This window comes from Eufriesea mexicana, unplaced genomic scaffold, assembly GCF_001483705.2.
Source record: "Eufriesea mexicana isolate 0111107269 unplaced genomic scaffold, ASM148370v2 scaffold6940, whole genome shotgun sequence".
NCBI lineage: Eukaryota > Metazoa > Arthropoda > Insecta > Hymenoptera > Apidae > Eufriesea > Eufriesea mexicana.
In genome coordinates, this window is record NW_016914784.1 from 383,000 (window position 1) to 389,161 (window position 6,162).

A 6,162-nucleotide genomic window follows, 5' to 3' on the forward strand; every position below is an offset into this window, starting at 1 on the left:
CGATGCAATTATAAAAGTTCATAAATTAATCGCAGGAATTGAGTAATTAATTAATATTCTAATAAAAATTCAAAAAGGAACAGTAAGCGCTACCTATAGTTGTGCACTGGAACTAACGGAGCAGTTCTAGATAAGACTCATAGGTGGCGCTGACTGTTCCTTTTTGAATTTTTATTAGAATATTAATTAATTACTCAATTCCTGCGATTAATTTATGAACTTTTATAATTGCATCGGAAAGGCAGATCCTTCAAGAACATTCCAATATATTTTTTGATATAAATTTGTCCCTAATTAATTAATTATTAATTATTATTCCACGCAGTGTTTGAATTGTTGTCGAAGACGCCATTGGTTTTTCATTAATTACTGTCCTCTACGCAATTAATTTATGAAGCTTTATGCACTCGTTAGAAAGACAATGTTCTTGCGAATCTTCTCATATAACTTTTGATCACATCTTGCTTCTAGTTTCGTTTAGTAATAAATATTTTCACGGAAGGTCGCGATGGTCGCCGTTACGAAATCATAGACGTCATCAAACAAAAATTAATAACTAACAATTTAGAGCTTAATTCTTTACGAAAATTATATAAGAATGTAGCCTGAAGTTCCAGCTTGGCAAAGAAATTATAAAAGTTCACAAATTATTTACTGAAATTGAGTAATTAGTAATTTTTCACTGCCGGAGCCATTCTATCCTTTACTATCCCCTCTCTGTCCTTGTTTGTCACGTGACCAGCGCCTCGACGATCTCCTTGCCTATTCTATATTCCTATCACTTTCTTGATTTTTGAGCCCAAACCATAGATGGTGTTGATCGCAGGCGGGTAAATTTGTATTCCAACTTTATACTAGAAATCAATTGGGCAGTAGAAAATTAATAAATTGTCAAGTTTTTGTAATTAATTCATGAACATTTATAGCTGCGCAGCAAAGTTGGAATTATAGGCAGCATTCTTATACAATGTTTAATTTAATAATTAGTTACTAGTAAATAAGATAGCTAGAAAGAAGTGTTTGTCTTGCCTAATATTCGTATTAAGTGTTAAATATATACTGGCCTAAGAAAGGGTAAAAAATAAATTTTTTTATTAAGAAATTTTATTTACAATATTTTCAGAAGCGAAAAATGCAAACAAAATAAAAAATAGATTGAAGAAAAAATACTAATTTATGAACCGGAATCGAACTCCGGTACTGGAGTATACAACCCTCCACTATCATCATTGGACTATAACTCCGATTGAAAACTATTGACAACAAACTTATAATTAACGAACCAACAAAATTTTTATCGTAAATATCTCAAAAACTACTGAGTAGCTGCTCCTATAATTATATATTTCCTTAAACTGCATGAAGATATCTACAAAACTTCAAAGTTTCAACTAAGTCGAAGGACTTGCATTCTCCTTGTTAGCTTAATTCCTCTTCATTTAAATATTATTTAAACAGATATCGCCCACTCTCTATTTTCAAATTCCAAGGGGAACATTGAAAATTTACGAAAGATAGGAAATATAATAACCTTTGGTGCGTAGCTCTTAGCTTGGTATCGTTTTCTAAAAATTATTCTTTGGAAAACGATACCAATTACCAGGTCTCACCACGTGGAGGTGGCTACGCATGGAGACCCGACATGCACCCTAGTGGCGCAGCCTGCTGGCGCTACCTGTACCAAAGGTACCCTAATCTAACTTGGAGCGAATTAAGTTAAAATGACTCTACCGACACTTTATTATATTTCGTGTCTTACAAAAGGGGTTTCGGTTCGGTATACTGAAACTCTACTGTCGCAACGCTAAGATATTTTCAAGTTCCCATAAAAATAGGGAATGAAATATCAAACACGCGAGCTAATAGAAAATCGCGACGCGCCCGAACGAGTTCGCGATTATTCGAAAGACCGACTAGCCTAGGCGATGTACTCCCGTGTACAGAGATAACTTCATACCTCGGCACCCTCCCGATCGGGCCTAGCTCAATTCCAGTCACTGTCGCACTCGCCAAGACTTACACGTGGACCAAGGATAGTCCCTGAACCAATGAAACTTCTAGTGTCAACGCGAGGGCCCTGCTGGGCGGTTGCCGGCCAAGACAGACACTTCGCATCCCAGCCACACGGGGTAGAACTTAATCATCCCTGTGGTCTAACCGTAGATGGTACTAGTCCGTCAGCCAGCATGTGCCCGAGCCCAAGTCGCGTACGACTTAGGCAGCGGACCGCCCCGTCGAGGTCAGAAGACGCACTGATCCGAGGGGGTCACCCTGGAACCCGATGCATGACGAGATTGACAGTGACTGGAAATGAGTGTCGGAGACGAGTCGTGAGGATGACTTACGAAGCATGTACTTATCGAGTACACGAGAGCACGTCGCGTAGGCTAGTCGGTACTTACGAACGATCGCGATTATCGCGAGAACAATTATGTTCTATTTGCTAAACGAGGGGGATAAGAAAATGATAGAGAATTTATAAATTTCGCTCCAAATTAGGTAGCTTACCTTTGTACAGATAGCGCGCACATGATACTTAGTCTATGGATCTATCTTATGATTACTTAAAAGTAAACGCACGCATCGTTCATTGATGTGTCGCAAACAGAATCTTGAGAAACCTAAAAGCTAAAACAGAATATATTATTGTTAATATGTAGCTGAAAGGAAAGGGATTAGTACGAGGAAACCATCAAGGATAATAACCAAATGGAACGAGCAAGCCAACGACGAGACCTGAGCAACATAACTACGAGACAGAAACATTCCAACGGTGAGATATAAACATACCAACGAGGAAGCGCTCGAGTATTATACGAAATACTCGAACGCTCTAACGAAAACAAATCGAACGGAAGTCGTAAAATTTGTGAAAGGAAAGATTTAGCCAACGATGAGACATAAGTAAACCAACGACGAAGCATTCGAATATTATACGAAATACTCGAATGCTGAAACAAAGACACATAGAATGAAAAAAATAAAATCTGCAAGAAGAAATTATTGTTAAATTATTTAAGAGAGTGGACAATGGCCACTGAATAGCCATTGATCTAGCCAACGATGATATACAATACAAATAAACCAACGACGAAGCATTCGAATATTGTACGAAATACTCGAATGCACAAACAATGAAAACTAGAATGAAAGAAATAATATCTGAAAGAAGAAAGATAATTAAAACCTGAAAGAAAAAATAATTAGTACCTGAAAGAAGGAATTATTATTAAATTATTCAAGAGAGTAGACAATGGCCATTGAATAGCCATTGATCAAGCCAACGATGATATACAAATAAACCAACGACGAAGCATTCGAATATTGTACAAAATATTCGAATGCACAAACAATGAAATCTAGAATAAAAGAAATAGAATCTGAAAGAAGAAAGATAATTAAAAGCTGAAACAAAAAATAATTAGTACCTGAAAGAAAAATATTAACGCGGACCCTCCGAAGTCGAAGCGACAACTGGCTCGAGCCTGCACGCGGGCCCCTTATATAGCTGCGGTCGGCCGAAAGTCAGCGAAAATTTCCGAACTTTACCGATTCCTTTAAAAGTTACTTTTTCGCTGTAATGACTAACAATTTATTAACTTTTTTGACTTTTATCGTTAATATTCGTTGTAAACTATTTGTTATCAGCGATTCTAATTTGTTATTAACAATAAATTTATTCATTTTTTAACTTTTTCTACGTTACGAATACATTTTAGTACAAGCGCGTCGTTTGTTTAAAAGGTAGCTATTAAGTTATTCACTTTTTTGACTTTTATCGTTAATATACGGTGCAAACTATTTGTTATCAATGATTTTAATGTTATTAACAATAAGTTTATTAATTTATTAACTTTTTGGAAGTTACGAATACATTCTAACACAAATACGTCGTTTGTTTAAGTAATAGCTAGTAATTTATTAACTTTTTTACTTTTATCGTTAATATACGTTGCAAAATATTTGTCATTAACAATTTGAATTTGTTATTAACAATAAGTGTAGCAGTTTATCAACTTTATGCAAATTTTGCACAAATACGGTATATATAATAGCAATAGCCTAAAATTTAGTTATTTTTCCACTTGTATTGTAAATTTACGTTGTGAACAATTTTCTATTAACAACAAGTGTATTAATTTATAAACCTTCTCCAAATTATTGGCACATTTTATTATTGGTATGATATTTATCAAGTAATAACCGATAATTTATTAATATTTTTAACCTTTATCTTTAATATACGTTACATTGATATGATATTTATCAAGTAATAACCGATAATTTATTAAAATTTTTAACCTTTATCTTTAATATACGTTGCAGAGAATTTGTTACTAGCAATATAAATTTGTTATTAACAACCAGTGTAGCAATTTATTAACTTTTTGCAAATTATACATTGCAAATTTTAGACACTTTAACACAAATAAGTTAAATATGTACTAGTAATAACCAATAATCTAGTAATTTTTTACTTGTATTATAAATTTACGTTGTGAGCAATTTCTTATTAGAAGTAAGTGTAATAATTTATAATCCTATTTACAAATTGTAGATATATTTTAATATTAGTACGTCATAGATTCAAGTAATGACCATTAATTTATTAATTTTTTACTTTTATTATAAATTCACGCTGTGCTCAATTTATTATTCACGATATTAATTTGTTATTGATAATGAAATTTGTACATTATACATACTTTGCAGAATTTACCTAAAATACTTACCTTGATTTATCTCGATTTATGTATTAATTCTGCAGAAATTGCCCGCTCTTTATTTTCATAATTCAAAGAGAACATTGAAAATTTACAAGAGATAGGAAATATCTTAAACTTTGTGCGTAGCTCTTAGCTTGGTATGGTTTGCCAAAGATTTCTCTTTGGAAAACGATACCAATTACCAGGTCTCACCACGAGGAGGTGGCTACGCATCGAGACCCGACATGCGCCCTAATGGCGCAACCTGCTGGCGCTATCTGTATCAAAGGTATCCTAATCTAACTTGGAGCGAACGAAGTTAAAGTGAAGCTACTGACACTTTATTAAATATCGTGTCTTACAAAAGAGACGCGATTATTCAAAAGACCGACTAGCCTACGCGACGCACTCCCGTGTACAAGCAACTTCACACCTCAGCACCCTCCTGATCGGGCCTTGCCCACTTTGCCACTGCCGACTTCGCCATGGCTTACTCGATGACCTGAGGCAGCCAACGAACCAGTAAAACACCCAGAGACAATCCGAGAGTCCTATGCGAGGCCTAACAGTCGGAATCACGCGCATGCTCCATACCCCGGCTCTATGCAAACATAACCACATAGCCACCAAGTGCTAGAGGGGCAGGCAGGCACGCTCTTGCAATGATTCCGACTGCAGGGCCCATCCCCCGGTCGTGTGCACGGATTGGCACCCAGGACGACTAAGGTCGGCGGACCCTCGTATTACTCCAGATGCCTCACCAGCCCGAGAGCCACCAAAGATCTCGATGCATGACGAGATTGACAGTGGCAGAAATGAGTGTCGGAGACGAGTCGTGAGAATGACTTACGAGTGCGTGGAGCTGACGAGTACACGGGAAGTACCTAGCGTAGGCCAGTCGGTACTTAAGAACGATCGCGATTATCGCGAGAACAATTATGTTCTGTTTGGTAAACGAAAGGAATAAGTGGAGGATAAAGAATTTATATATTCGCTCCAAGTTAGGTAGGTTACCTCAGTTCAGACAGCGCGCACATGAGACTTAGTCTAGGATTCTATCTTATCTTAAACTACTTAGATCTACTTAGATCTAAACGCACACGCAACCTGAAAAGCTGAAACAGATTATCAAGAGATTAGTAACACATATCAAAAACCAAACAAATATAAACCATAAATATCAATTAAATGGAATGAAGAACCCAATGATGAGATATAAAGAACCCAATGATGAGACATAAATAAACCATCCACGAAACATTCGAATATTATACGAAATATTCGAATGTTGAAATAAAAGTAAATAGAAACCACAAAAGAAAATCTGAATAGAGAAGAATAATTAAAACCTGAAATAAAACGGATTAGTAAGATGAAACAAAGTGAAAGTGAAATGAATGTAAACCATAAGAATGAACCAAATGGAAGGAACAACCCAACGATGAGACATATACAA